General features: G+C 42.0%; 2 long non-coding RNA genes across 2 annotated transcripts; both read left to right on the forward strand.

Moving 5' to 3' along the window:
* Positions 1 to 5,729: 5,729 nt before the first annotated feature.
* Positions 5,730 to 8,562, forward strand: LOC135472648 (uncharacterized). The gene is made up of 3 exons (XR_010444541.1): positions 5,730 to 5,857; positions 6,110 to 6,275; positions 8,430 to 8,562. It is a non-coding gene; the product is annotated as an uncharacterized LOC135472648 (long non-coding RNA).
* Positions 8,563 to 9,021: 459 nt separating this feature from the next.
* LOC135473422 (uncharacterized) lies at positions 9,022 to 15,682 on the forward strand. The gene is made up of 3 exons (XR_010444595.1): positions 9,022 to 9,067; positions 10,298 to 10,467; positions 15,570 to 15,682. It is a non-coding gene; the product is annotated as an uncharacterized LOC135473422 (long non-coding RNA).
* Positions 15,683 to 15,795: the final 113 nt, after the last annotated feature.

Genomic DNA, 15,795 nt, shown 5'->3' on the forward strand with positions numbered 1-15,795 from the left:
AAATTATAGAATTAGGAAATAAAGCCGATAACACACAAGAGAGAAGATGTCATCAGTTTTCAATCATGCCGGGCAGACAGTTGATATTCCAGGCATGAATTCCATATCAGAGTTCAAATTCGTAGTCCATGAATGAGTTCTAGGTCAAATAAAAATCAAACCAGGTATCTCAGTCGCGCTTTAATTGCAACTGTTCATAAATTCATCATGCTGATGTAATGAGCATGGCTACCTTTACGGCCCCTAGCCCCTGGTTAAGCGGTATAGATACAGTTTGAAAATGACGAGCGTTACAGACCTTAACCGAACAGATTGTGATTAAAAAGTAACGGGCGATTACGTCTTTCCCGTTAATATATAAGGATCTCTTACTACAAGAGGCGCCATCTATGTTACACATGACATGCTGGTCTGTTTAAAAGCTGTCTACAAGACAGACGGTTACACTCGGCAACCAGCGCCATCCGTGTTGTTAACTACCATGTGCACGATAGATATGTACATAGGGATAACAGCACCGTCTACATGGTTAATTACAATGCAGACCGCCAAAGTTTCTGAACGCTCTGTCCATACATGCCAAGGAGAGTGTTATACTTATTGACAAAATTGAGAAGTTCAGAATGAAGACGTTTCATGGAGTACCCTTGACAAACTAGTTTTTGAACTAACAGCTTGTGACGCAGATTAAAGTTATCACAATTTACGCAAGATCTGACAAATGCTACAAGGCGAGATATGTATACGCCATATGCAGGACCCTTTGGTATATTGCTATCCAAATAAGGATAATTTACAATATCAAAATTAAATTATCCCTCTTGTCGTAAAGGCGGCGTGAATGGAGACCCTCTTCGTCTTTGTAAAGATATATAGATCCAAATAAGATGTACCATCAGGACTATCTGTTGTCTCCTTTAAATCCAGTGAAGGCGAATAGATTTCCTTCACCGCTTCAGTAAAATGAGTACTATTTAACGCCAGTAGATCATCAATATACCGCTTGGTAGATGAAAAGGATAGAGTTTTAAAGATCTAACTTTTAAGTAATTTCTGCATATAGTCGTATTCATATGAAAACAGTTGTAGGTCTGCCAAAAGAGTCGCACAATTGGTACATTGGAATACCTATGCACTGTTGGTAAATGGTATCCCCGAATTTCACATAGATATTATTGATGAGAAATTCAAGTAATTCAATTAATAATATAACATCCCATGAGTGCTAACTAACCTTAATAAATAGTAGAACTAAAGGAAGCCTTATTGCTTCTGACGTTGATGTAACGTTGACCTGTTCTAGTAAATACCGAGACAATTACCGACGATATTCTTTCCATAAGATCTTTGTGGGGAATCGTAGTATAGAGAGTAGAGAAATCCCATGTGGATACGTCTTTGTACGGTATTTGCATATGAGCATCAAGTTGTTTTGTAAGACGTTTGGAGTCCACATGCAGTTGACATCTGAATTTTTGGTTATGGCGCAACAATACTTATTCCAAAATGACTTTACTTCTTGTAACGCTCTCGTAAGTAAGGTTGACAAGCATTTGGTGGTACAACTTCTTGAACCCACAATAAATCGTGCCTTGTAAGGGGATTTATGCATTTTAGGAATCCAGTAAAATTGTTGTATTTCTGTATGACGGGTAGATATATTTATGCACCTTTCTTTAAGAAAGGTTTTGTGTTTATTAAATAGTTCCTCCAGAGTACATGTAGTAGCAGAATACGTGGATGTTGCTGTAGATGTACATAGTTCTTGAACAAGAATTTGATAATAATAATTCTTGCAAATAAAGATGACATTATTAGGAGCCTTTTCTGCTACAGTGATGACAAATTTACTATGAAGGTCAGCGAGTGTTTCTTGCACAGTGGGATCCTTCAGAACCTGTTTAACTTTAGGTACAGCATCAATATCTATGCCGTGTATAGCTAGACTAAATTTCTTTTTGACAATCTCAAGCCAATCGTTCAGTACCGAACACTCTCCTTATCATAGCTAAATAAAATGCCGAAGTACTGAGTAACAGTGAAATCTTTTCTCGGAGTTACACTAGTTGTGAATCACGAGCATGTCATGCAAAACTTCGACACGGTACTGGCGTGTCTTAACGATGTTCGTGATACACCGTGATACCCCATCCAGAGATATGTAGTCAGCTATCTAGTTATATACCTCATCCAGTGATACGTAGTCAACTGTCGAATTATACCTCCCCCAGTAATAATATACCTCATGCAATGATACATAGTCAACCATCCAATTAAATACCTTATCTAGTGATACGTAGTCAGCTGTTTGATTGTGTAGGCCACCATCTAATCCAGGGATACGTAGTCAACTGTCTAATTATACCTCCCCCAGAAATAATATACCTCATTTAATGATACATAGTCAACCATCCAATTAAATATCTTATCTAGTGATACGTAGTCAGCTGTTTGATTGTGTAGGCTACCATCTAATCCAGGGATACGTAGTCAACTGTCTAATTATACCTCCCCCAGAAATAATATACCTCATGTAATGATACATAGTCAACCATCCAATTAAATATCTCATCTAGTGATACGTAATCAGCTGTCTGCTTGTGTAGGCCTACATCTAATCCAGGGATACGTAGTCAACTGTCTAATTATATACCTCATTCAGCGATACGTAGTCAGCTATCTAGTTATATACCTCATCCAGTGATACGTAGTCAACTGTCTAATTATACCTCCCCCAGTGATAATATACCTCATGCAATGATACATAGTCAACCATCCAATTAAATACCTCATCTAGTGATACGTAGTCAGCTGTTTGATTGTGTACATCTAATCCAGGGATACGTAGTCAACTGTCTAATTATAGACCTCATCTAGCGATACGTAGGCAACTGCTTAATTCTTTACCTCATCCAGCGATACGTAGTCAGCTATCTAGTTATATACCTCAGCCAGTGATGCGTAGTCAACTATCTAATTTTACTTCCTCCAGTGATACGTAGTCAGCTGACTATCATCTGTCTCATACAGTGATACGAAGTTAACTGTATAATTATATACCTCAACCGGTGATAGGTAGTCAGCTTTCTAATTATACCTCACCCAACGATGCGTAGTTAGGTTTCTAATTATATACTTCATCAAGTGATATGTAGTCAATTGTCTAATTATATACCGCATCCAATAATGCGTAGTCAGCTGACTAATCATCTGTCTCATCCAGTGATACGAAGTTAACTGTATAATTATATACCTCATCCAGTGATGTGTAGCTTTCTAATTCCATACATTATGCAGTGATTATTCTATACCTTACGCAGCGACATATACTCAGCTGTCTAAGTATATACCTCATCCAGTGAGACGTAGTCAATTGTCTCATTATATACGTCATCCAGTGACACGTGGTCAGTTGTCTAATTATATACGTCATCCAGTGATACGTAGTTAACTGTCTAATTATCTAGCCCATCCAAAGATGCGTAGTCAGCGGACTAATCATCTGTCTCATCCAGTGATACGGTCTAATTATACACCTAATCGAGTGATATTTAGTCAGCTTTCTAATTATATACCTCATCTGGTGATACGTAGTCAACTGTCTATTTATAGATACTATTCTTTAATTTGTATATAAGGCACCGTCATTTTATTTAAATTGGCATTGGTAATTTTATTTTAAGTAGGCCTATTTCGCGTGAATGTGCGTCTGGTAAGTCGTTGATGTTTAAGATGGTAATTTCTTCCCTATCCTCATATCCACCGTGATCACGATTGTCACTTGTCACTTGTCCACGTGAATGGTCATGACCATATATATCTGTGACGGTGACTGGCTGAAGCCTTACCGTGAATACCCTTCCAGCCGGACGAACGCCTGGTCATCGCGCAGAAGACTCACCTCTCCAACACGACATTATCCCTGACAATACAAGAGCTACAACCAACTGACGCCGGCAGGTACCTGTGCACGGCCCAGAACTCGGCCGGCTCCGATCAGAAGACTGTTGACCTCCATCTTCAAGGTATTTACAGCTACATGTATGTCGGGTGTCCTTGTTTGCAGTTTTAAAGGCTTGCCCGTTAATACATGGACACTTCTGTGTGAATATACCCATACCCAATATCCAAGCATCCATTCGTTAATACATGGACACTTCTGTGTGAATATACCCATACACAATATCCAAGCATCCATCCGTTAATACATGGACAATCCAAGCATCCATCCGTTAATACATGGACACTTCTGTGTGACTATACCCACACCCAATATCCAAGCATCCATCCGTTAATACATGGACACTTCTGTGTGACTATACCCATACCCAATATCCAAGCATCCATCCGTTAATACATGGACACTTCTGTGTGAATATACCCATACCCAACATCCGTTAATACATGGACAATCCAAGCATCCATCCGTTAATACATGGACACTTCTGTGTGAATATACCCATACCCAATATCCAAGCATCCATCCGTTAATACATGGACACTTCTGTGTGACTATACCCATACCCAATATCCAAGCATCCATCCGTTAATACATGGACACTTCTGTGTGAATATACCCATACCCAACATCCGTTAATACATGGACAATCCAAGCATCCATCCGTTAATACATGGACACTTCTGTGTGAATATACCCATACCCAATATCCAAGCATCCATCCGTTAATACATGGACACTTCTATGTGAATATACCTCAAAGAGTAGGGCTATATACCCGCATAAGTACGTAGAACGTCCATGCGCCGAGCGTGTACGTGTATGGAGTGCGTGTATGGAGTGCCTATAAGGAGTGCGTGTATGGAGTGCGTGTATGAAGAGCGTGCATGTCTAAGCATCCTGGCCACTAAAATGTATACGCCAACTTTGCACATACAAGTGTAACTTTCTCACACACAAAATTAACCCAAACCCGTACATACGACTTACATTTTGGCCAAATGAATGTATAAATTTTGTTGGTAGACGTATCTTCGATGTATTTGTTTATTTATTTGATTGGTGTTTCACGCCATACTTGAGAATATTTTACTTTTACAACGCCGGCCAACATTATGGTGGAGGAAACGGGGCAGAGCCGGGGGAAACCCTTGACAATCCGCAGATTGCTAACAGAGCTTCCCTCTTATGATTGTTGCTGAAGCCAAAATGAGCTGGACTAAGTCATTGTATTGTACATTTTTGATGGGGGCGAAAACAATGTATGCCGTTTTAATGTTCATTAATTTCTCACACCAGGCAAAGGTAGGCCCGTATCTTTATCGTGTCTTAGAACAATTGTCTATCACCTCGTGGATAAAACAATCAGCAATATCAACTTGGTTGTGTCGTGGTGTGCACATACGCATCAGCATTGTTCATTGTATAGAACGTAGGATACAATAGCAGCAGTAAATCATGAGACCGATTCTTTTTAGAATTATTGTTTCATATTTTCCCTGAATTAGTATTATTAATTTCGAAGTTTCAAGTAAAAAGCGTGGTTTGTTTTGGTTATAATGAACTCAGAGTCGTTGTATGTCCAGCGTACAGAAAGTAGGGCACAATAACAGAAATAATGATTAGAACAGCTTAAAATGCTGCTTGTGGTAAAGGTTTATTTTCCATATAGACCTACTCAACGTTTGCATTCACCAATTTAGAAGTTTCAACTAAAAGGTGAGGATTGTTTTGGGTATAGTGGAATCAGAGTCTCCCCCAGTGATAACGAGAAAGACGGAAAATGTGGAAGCGGAGGAAGGCAGCCGGATGGACATGACGTGTGTGGCCTCTGGTAAGCCTGCTCCGGAGATTAAGTGGTGGAAATACGAGGCATTCAAGGATTTCCAGCTCATATTGGTAGGTGTATAACTGTTTAACTTCGTTTTGGCTCGTGTACTCTTCTTCCAGCTTATACTGGTAGATGTATACCTTTTCCAGCTCATATTGGTGGGTCTGTATGCTTCAGGACATGCTCTATGATACGTACAAGCAACGACAAATGCTCAACTTAGAAGTATTTTTTTAACAAATATCGCAACATTTTTTCCTGAATGTGTACACACTTATGAATGGGGAAATGCATACTGAACTGTTTGAATCATTAAACAGCCAAACGACCGATACACTCTGACGAAGAAAGATATGGATGAGGAAGTACTCGGCACGTTGAGTGTAACAAATGTCAGTCCAGCTGATTCGGGCCAGTACGTGTGCACTGCCATCAACCAGCACGGCAGTGTGCGGGGAAATATCTTCCTGCAGGTTAATACACCAGGTATGTTCTTCAAATCTGGGAATGTGTGTGGAAATATCTTTATGCAGGTCGTTACTCCAGGTACGTTCTGCAAATTTGGGAATTAGCGAGGAAATATCTTCATGCAGGTCAATACTCCAGGTACGTTCTGCAAATTTTTGAATATGTTTGGTAATATCTTCCTGCAGGTCGTTACTCCAGGTACGTTCTGCAAATTGGGAATGTGTGGGGGAATATCTTCATGCAGGTCGTTACTCCAGGTACGTTCCGCAAATTTGGGAATGTGTGGGGAAATGTCTTCATGCAGGTCGTTACTCCAGGTATGTTCTTTAAATTGGGAATGTGTGGGGGAATATTTTCATGCAGGTCGTTACTCCAGGTACGTTCTGCAAATTTGGGAATGTGTGGGAGAATGTCTTCATGCAGGTCGTTACTCCAGGTACGTTCTGCAAATTTGGGAATGTGTGGGGGAATATCTTCCTGCAGGTCGTTACTCCAGGTACGCTCTGCAAATTTGGGAATGTGTGGGAGAATGTCTTCCTGCAGGTCGTTACTACAGGTACGTTCTGCAAATTTGGGAATGTGTGGGGAAATATCTTCATGCAGGTCAATACTCCAGGTACGTTCTGCAAATTTGGGAATGTGTGGGGGAATATCTTCCTGCAGGTCGTTACTCCAGGTATGTTCTGCAAATTTGGGAATGTGTGGGAGAATGTCTTCCTGCAGGTCGTTACTCAAGGTATGTTCTTTAAATTGGGAATGTGTGGGGGGATATTTTCCTGCAGGTCGTTACTCCAGGTACGTTCTGCAAATTTGGGAATGTGTGGGAGAATGTCTTTCTGAAGGTCGTTACTCCAGGTACGTTCTTTAAATTGGAAATGTGGGGGGGAATATCTTCCTGCAGGTCGTTACTCCAGGTATGTTCTTTAAATTGGAAATGTGGGGGGGGGGGGGGGGGAATATTTTCCTGCAGGTCGTTACTCCAGGTACATTCTGCAAATTTGGGAATGTGTGGGAGAATGTCTTCATGCAGGTCGTTACTCCAGGTACGTTCTGCAAATTTGGGAATGTGTGGGAGAATGTCTTCATGCAGGTCGTTACTCCAGGTACATTCTGCAAATTTGGGAATGTGTGGGAGAATGTCTTTCTGCAGGTCGTTACTCCAGGTACATTCTGCAAATTTGGGAATGTGTGGGAGAATGTCTTCCTGCAGGTCGTTACTCAAGGTATGTTCTTTAAATTGGGAATGTGTGGGGGAATATTTTCCTGCAGGTCGTTACTCCAGGTACTTTCTTTAAATTGGGAATGTGTGGGAGAATGTCTTTCTGCAGGTCGTTACTCCAGGTATGTTCTTTAAATTGGAAATGTGGGGGGGAATGTCTTCCTGCAGGTCGTTACTCCAGGTACATTCTGCACATTTGGGAATGTGTGGGGGAATATCTTTATGCAAATCAATACTCCAGGTACGTGCTGCATATTTTGTGATGTGCGAGAAAATATCTCCATATAAATGAAGGGTCCAGGAATTCGTACAGCAAATATGTGAACATTCGAGGACACATATTAGTCCAGGTGAAGACCCAAAATCTGTACCGCAAATGTAGGTGTGTACGTGGAAATATCTCCCTATAGGTGAATGTCATTGGTCTGTGCAACGAATAAATGCATTTGAGTAGAAATATCCTTTGAGAAAATACAAATATGTGTTGCCTTCAAGTATTATTTGTGTTTTTGAACGAGCGTGGTTTTCATCCCATCGCAATTATGCTTTGATAAGGATATAAACATCCTACTTTTCCTTCTTTGTAATCCGATTTTGGAGGTAAGATTCAACAGTGTCATGCATGTAATACCTGCGACGAACAAGGTTTAACACGAAAGCATGTGGATGTACCTGTATACTGTCGCCTGTGTAAGCTTAGGTAAACCTTCACTCTGAACCAGTATCCGTTTTGTCTGAGACTTGTGGATGGAACAGTCTAAACCCTTGGTATACACTGGTGGCTATTAAGAACGAGCACACGAGTCACTAGTTCGACCCCGGAATAGGTGTGGACCTTAGAACGTGTGCTGTACACACAAGTTTTGTAATGACCTGTGTCTTGTGTGGCGTGTTTGGCAGAGGTCTACCAAACAAAACAGTGGTACTCCATATATTTATTTTTGCCTCCGCAGTTACACAAATAATCCCAAACCCACGGATGGTGGTCCACCCACGGGATACAATGGCAAAGAGAGGTGAATCGACGAGTTTAGACTGCTTGGCACGGGGAGAGCCCAGACCTACAATCAACTGGTATAAAGACGGCCATCCGGTGGTGGCGGAAGTTCAGGTTCGACAACTCTTCCATTGTCCTTCTGGCTTATAGCCCATGCCATCGTATGCCACCTACAATGTGCTCAACTCTCCCAATAACTCTTGTAATAGGTGTCCGGTTTTTCATTTAAAAAGATACATGTTATGCTATTATATAGGCCTACTGTTTTATGCATATGTCCGCAACATTCTTGACGCTATCCCTGAAGACACATCATGCGTACAAAGTAATACCCCAAGTTAATAAAACTTCCACCAAAATACTTATAGTTATAAAATAAAATAGTTCTTAGTGCTCTGTATATAATATGTATAATTATATAATTAGTGTTTATCCTTCAGGACCAGGCTGCGCGGCGGCTACTGCTGAATGATGGAAGCCTTCTCTTCCTGCGAGTGAAAGGAGGTCCTTCCTCAGACGAGGGGGTCTACCACTGCCGGGCTTCCAATAAATACGGCTCCGTGGTCAGTCGGAACGCCACTCTCCTGCTTAAAGGTAATAACCATCGAGTGTGTTAGGTACATATGAACTCATCTGGACAGTGGTACATGTGGACAGGGGTGCACATGGACTCAGATGCACATTGGTACTTGTGGACAGTGATACATGTGGACTTGTGTACAGTGGTACATGTGGACTCAGGTGAACAGTGGTACATGTGGACAGTGGTACATGTGGACTTAGGTGCACAGTGGTACTTGAGGACAGTGGTACATGCAGGCTAATGTGCAAGTTACATATAAAGGCTTTTCACACTCAAATTCAGCCTTTGAATGAATTTCAGTGGCGTATAGTATTTTAGACAGCCTTTCACTGGCAACTAAACAAATGATCAGCTGAATCGTACCATTGAACAATGAACAAGTACATGATACTCGCCACAATATTCCACTCAGATACCTACCCTGAACTGGGGTACAATTGTTGCCGGTATAAAAGCTCAGTATGAGAATTACCGTACGAAACCTTGTCCATAGTTCCAGTGTACTTTCCCAGTGCATATTCTTTACCGATTTCAGCAGGTCTGTCGCAACACAATGAGCTAGATAGCTATTTTCAGTGGGCATGACCGAGATTTCAAGAAGTCCATGTGGCTAGGTTATAACGTTATAAGACGTTATAAAGATTTTAAATGGGCACAATCATAGTTTCAAGTCGAAATCAGAGGAAACTGCATGTACAGATTTGTCCTGCGGTGAATATTTGGCTTTTGTCTCAGTCCGTAATGTAGTAGCATAGGCATGTGCTTTGATTCATCCAGCACATGACCTCTTTTGTTAATTGATGTACCGACTGAAACAGTTATCTCACAAATCACCGACATAGATGATTCCCCCCGCCCCCCCAGGTGATGTGACGCAATGCTACCGATCAGATCCAGATCAGTCTGGAATCCATTGTTCAAATGTGACAGAACTCTCCCAATAACTTTTGTAACTCACGGCAAAACAACTGGGAAATATGACCCCTATTTTCCCAACATCAGGCCAGCCATGAGGCCTATACCAGGTCTAGCTCCCAGTTTGAACGGTCTATCTTTCCAAAGAACCCAGCTTTAATGATGTATATTCGGATTTAACATATATCTTTCCACACACGGGTCCTATGGGAAAACAACAACCGTTTCTTCAATACATACAAATTGATTCAAGACAAAGGTATCTATTCATTACGTTATCATAATAGCCCAAGGTAAATATTTCCGTCTACTGATTGTTTTGGTAGTAAGTGACGATGCTATCTCGGCAATCCCCCGGATCATTACTGTCAAGCCTGCGATTTCTGCCAATGGCAGTGTGTTTTTGTACTGCTTCGCCTCGGGAAGGCCGGCCCCAGAGATGACGTGGTGGGGAGTGGAGGAGAGAGCGGGGGCCACGGAGTACCATCAGCTACAGGTATGTAGTTACTCTGCCCATCAGCTACAGGTATGTACAAACACAACTCATCGGCTACAGGCATGTACTAACTCTACTCATCGGCTACAGGTATGTACTAACTCTACTCATCAGCTACAGGTATTGTAGTTACGCTGTTCATTAGCTACAGGTATGTACTAACTCTACTCATCAGCTACAGGTATGTACAAACATTCTCATCAGCTAGAGGTATGGTCTAGCTCTTCTCATCAGCTACAGGTATGTACTAACTCTACTCATCGGCTACAGGTATGTAGTTACTCCGCTCATCAGTTACAGGTATTGTAGTTACGCTGTTCATCAATTATAGGTATGTACTAACTCTACTCATTAATTGCAGGTATGCAGTTCCTATACTCATCGGCTACAGGCATGTAGTTTCTCTACTCATCAGCCACAGGTGTTCAGTTCCTCTACTCATCAAAGTGATGGCCCAGCAGTCGCTCTGAGTTCAAGTCCAGCTCATGCTGGCTTCACCTCCGGTCGTACGTGGGAAGGTCTTCCAGCAGTCTGCCTATGGTCTTGGGTTTAACCTGGGCTGTGCTCGGTTTCCACCCACTTTAATGCTGGCCGCCGTCGTATAGGTAAAATATCCTTAAGTACGGCGTAAAACACCACTTAAATCAATAAAGAAAATCAGCCACATGTATCTAGTTCCTCTACTCATCAGCCACAGGCATGTAGTTCCCCTACTCATCAGTTACAGGTATGTAGTTCCCCTAATCATCAGCCACAGGTATGTAGTTCCTCTACTCATCAGTTACAGGTATGTAGTTCCCCTACTCATCAGTTACAGGTATGTAGTTCCCCTACTCATCAGCCACAGGTATGCAGTTCCTCTACTCATCAGTTACAGGTATGTACTAACTCTACTCATCAGTTACAGGTATGTACTAACTCTACTCATCAGTTACAGGTATGTGGTTCCTCTACTCATCAGCTACTGAAAAGTAGTTACTCTACTCATCAGCCACAGGTATCTAGTTCCTCTACTCATCAGCCACAGGTATGTAGTTCCTCTACTCATCAGCCACAAGTATGTAGTTCCCCTACTCATCAGCCACAGATATGTAGTTCCTCTACTCAATAGCCACAAGTATGTAGTTCCCCTACTCATCAGCCACAGGTATGTAGTTCCTCTACTCATCAACCACAGGTATGTAGTTCCCCTACTCATCAGCCACAGGTATGTAGTTCCTCTACTCATCAGCCATAAATATGTAGTTCCCTTACTCATCAGCCACAGATATGTAGTTCCTCTACTCATCAACCACAAGTATATAGTTCACCTACTCATCAGCCACAGGTATGTAGTTCCTCTACTCATCAGCCACAAGCATGTAGTTCCCCTACTCATCAGCCACAGGTATGTAGTTCCTCTACTCATCAGCCACAGGTATGTAGTTCCTCTATTCATCAGCCACAGGTATGTAGTTCCTCTACTCATCACCCACAGGTATGTAGTTCCCCTAATCATCAACCACAGATATGTAGTTCCTCTACTCATCAGCCACAGGTATGTAGTTCCTCTACTCATCAGCCACAGGTATGTAGTTCCTCTACTCATCAACCACAGGTATGTAGTTCCTGTACTCATCAACCACAGGTATGTAGTTCCCCTACTCATCAGCCACAGGTATGTAGTTCCTCTACTCATCACCCAGAGGTATGTAGTACCTCTACTCATCAGCCACAGGTATGTAGTTCCCCTACTCATCAGCTACAGGTATGTAGTTCATCTACTCATCAGCCACACGTATGTAGTTCCTCTACTCATCAGCCACAGGTATGTAGTTCCCCTACTCATCAGCTACAGGTATGTAGTTCATCTGCTCTTCAGCCACAGATATGATGCAGTTCCACTACTCATCAGCCACAGGTATGTAGTTCCTATACTCATCAGCTACAGGAAAGTAGTTCCTCTACTCATCAGCCACAGGTATCTAGTTCCTGTACTCATCAGTCACAAGTATGTAGTTCCTCTACTCATCAGCCACAGGTATCTAGTTCCCCTACTCAGCAGCCACAAGTATGTAGTTCCCGTACTCATCAGCCACAGGTATGTAGTTCCTCTACTCATCAGTTACAGGTATGTACTAACTCTACTCATCAGTTACAGGTATGTACTAACTCTACTCATCAGCTACAGGAAAGTAGTTCCTCTACTCATCAGCCACAGGTATTTAGTTCCTCTACTCAGCAGCCACAAGTATGTAGTTCCCCTACTCATCAGGCACAGGTATGTAGTTCCCCTACTCATCAGCCACAGGTATATAGTTCCCCTACTTATCAGCCACAGGTATGTAGTTCCCCTACTCATCAGCCACAGGTATGTAGTTCCTCTACTCATCAGCTACAGGAAAGTAGTTCCTCTACTCCTTAGAAACAAGAATATAGTTCCTCTACTCATCAGCCACAGGTATGTAGTTCCTCTACTCATCAGCCACAGGTATGTAGTTCCTCTACTCATCAGCCACAGGTATGTAGTTCCCCTACTCATCAGCCACAAGTATGTAGTTCCTCTACTCATCACCCACAGGTATGTAGTTCCTCTACTCATCAGGCACAGGTATGTAGTTCCTCTACTCATCAGCCACAGGTATGTAGTTCCTCTACTCATCAGGCACAGATATGTAGTTCTTCTACTCATCAGCCACAGGTATGTAGTTCCTCTACTCATCAGCCACAGGTATATAGTTCCCCTACTCATCAGCCACAGGTATGTAGTTCCCGTACTCATCAGCTACAGGTATGTAGTTCCTCTACTCATCAGCCACAGATATGTAGTTCCTCTACTCATCAGCCACAAGTATGTAGTTCCTCTACTCATCAGCCACAGGTATGGAGGGCCTCTACTCATGAGTTACAAGTATGTAGTTCCTGTACTCATCAGCTACAGGTATATAGTTCCTCTACTCATCAGCCACAGATATGTTTTAACTCTACTCATCAGTTATGGCTATGTAGTTATTCTCCTTATCAGCCATATGTAACTAGTTACATTGTTCATCATCTTCAGACGTGTAGTTTCTGTAGTTATCGGCTACAGGGATGTAGTTACTCTCCTCATCTGCCAAGGGTATGTAGTTACTCTATTCATTAACTACAGGTATGCAGTTACTTTGCTTATCAGCTACGGCTATGTAGATACTCTATTTATCAGTTATAGGTATATATTCACTCTTATCAGAAACAGGTATGTGGTTACATAGCTGACAAGCTGCAAGTTTGTAGGTACTCTACTCATCAGCTACAAGTGTGTAGTTACTGTAGAGTAAATGTAAGCCTACATTACAGTATCAAACTCATCCACATTTATTGGCGGGAGCCAGGAATATCACCGGCTGCTCAGCCACGAGTTACCGTCATCTACATCAGTCACCGGGTGTTATCAGCTACTTAGCCTCGAATTCTTATCCACTACTCAGTCACAGAGTATCGTCAGTTACTCAGCCACGGTATCTCAACAGCTACTCAGCCACGGCCTATCATTAGCTACTCAGCGACAGATTATTATCAGCTACTTAGCCATGTAGTATCATCAGCTACTCACTCACGGAGTATTATCAAGCAATCAACGACAGACTATCAATACTTAAACAGCCACGAAGTATTATTAGCTAATCAGCCATCGAGTATTATCAGCTATTCAGCCATCGATCATCATCAGTTACTCAGCCATGAGGTATTATCAGTTACTCAACCACGAAGTATCATTAGTAAATTAACCATGAGTATCATCACTTACTCGTTCTCGGAGTATTATCAGCTTCTCAGTCACGGGGTATTATCAATTACTCAGGAACGGGGTATTATTACTTACGTAGTTACAGAGTATCATCAGGTACTCAGCCACGGAGTATAATCAGCTACTCAGTGACGGAGTGTTATCAGTTACTCACTCACGGGGTATCACCAATTTCTCGGCAACGGAGTCTTATTAGTTACTTAGTCACAGAGTATTATCAGCTACTCGTCCACGGTATTTTATCAGCTACTCAACTATGGAGTATCATCAGCCAATCAGCCACGGAGTATTATCAGCTACTCAGTCACAGAGTATCATCAGCTACTTAGCCATGAAATATTATCAGCTACTCAGCCACCGAGTATCATAAACTATTTAGAGTATTATCAGTAACTTGGCCACGGAATGTCATCAGTAAATTAGCTACGAAGTATCATCAGCTACTCAGTCACGGAGTTACACAGCTATCCACTCACGGAGTATCATTAGTTACTTAGCCAAGGACCAAGGAGTATCACCAGTTACTTAGTCACGGAGTATTATCTGTTTCTCAGCCACAGAGTATTATCAACTACTCAGCCACTAAGCATTACCAGCTACTCACACGTGCAGTATCATAAGCCAATCAGCCATGAAGTATCATCCGCTACTCAGTCACAAGTATCATCAGCTACTTAGCCACGGAGTATCATCAGTTACTCAGTCACGGAGTATCATCAGTTACTCAGCCACGGAGTATCAGCTACTGAGCCACCGAGTATTATTAGCTACTCAGCCACAGAGTATCGTCAGTCAATCAGCCACGGAGTATCATCAACTACTTAGTCACGGAGTATCATCAGTTACGCAGCAACGGAATATTATTAGTTACACACCCTTGATTGATCTGATTGGTGTTTTACGCCGTACTCAGGACACACCCTTGAGCATTGTCGGCTACTCAGCCGCACAGTATCATGAGCTACCCAGCCACGGAGTATCAGCGGCTACTCACCCACGGAGTATGATCAACTACTCTCCCACGGAATGTTATCAGTAGCTTAGCCACGATCATCAGCTACTCGGCCTCGGAGTATTATTAGCTACTCAGTTATGGAGTGTCAACAGCTATTCAACCACACGTGGGAAGATAGCTTGTAACTTCTCAAAAATTAGGCTGTAACTTTTCAAAAGTCAGTCTGTAGTTTTTAAAGGTTAGGCGTTGCCTTTCAAAAGTTAGTCTGTAACATTTTAGAGGTTTATCTCTCAAACTAAAAACCGGCTGTCAAAGTGTACAATTTTTGAGTAAATCAATAAATCAATGAGATATTGCATGTTTGACCTTATGAAAAAGACAGGTGGGAGAATGACTATCGATCAGAGGAAGGATGGGGAGCACTCAACTCTTGTCCTGCGGATAGACCAAGCCGCACCCCAAGATGGCGGCAATTATCGATGTATCGGGAGTAACACGTTTGGGAAGAGCATAAAGGACCTCCTACTGAAAGGTATACATTTTGTAAACATGTGAGCTAAAGGACAAACATTTTTGTAATTTTAAAAAAGATCTAAATGTCTTA

The sequence above is a fragment of the Liolophura sinensis genome, chromosome 1 (genome assembly GCF_032854445.1).
Source record: "Liolophura sinensis isolate JHLJ2023 chromosome 1, CUHK_Ljap_v2, whole genome shotgun sequence".
Classification (NCBI taxonomy): Eukaryota; Metazoa; Mollusca; class Polyplacophora; order Chitonida; family Chitonidae; genus Liolophura; species Liolophura sinensis.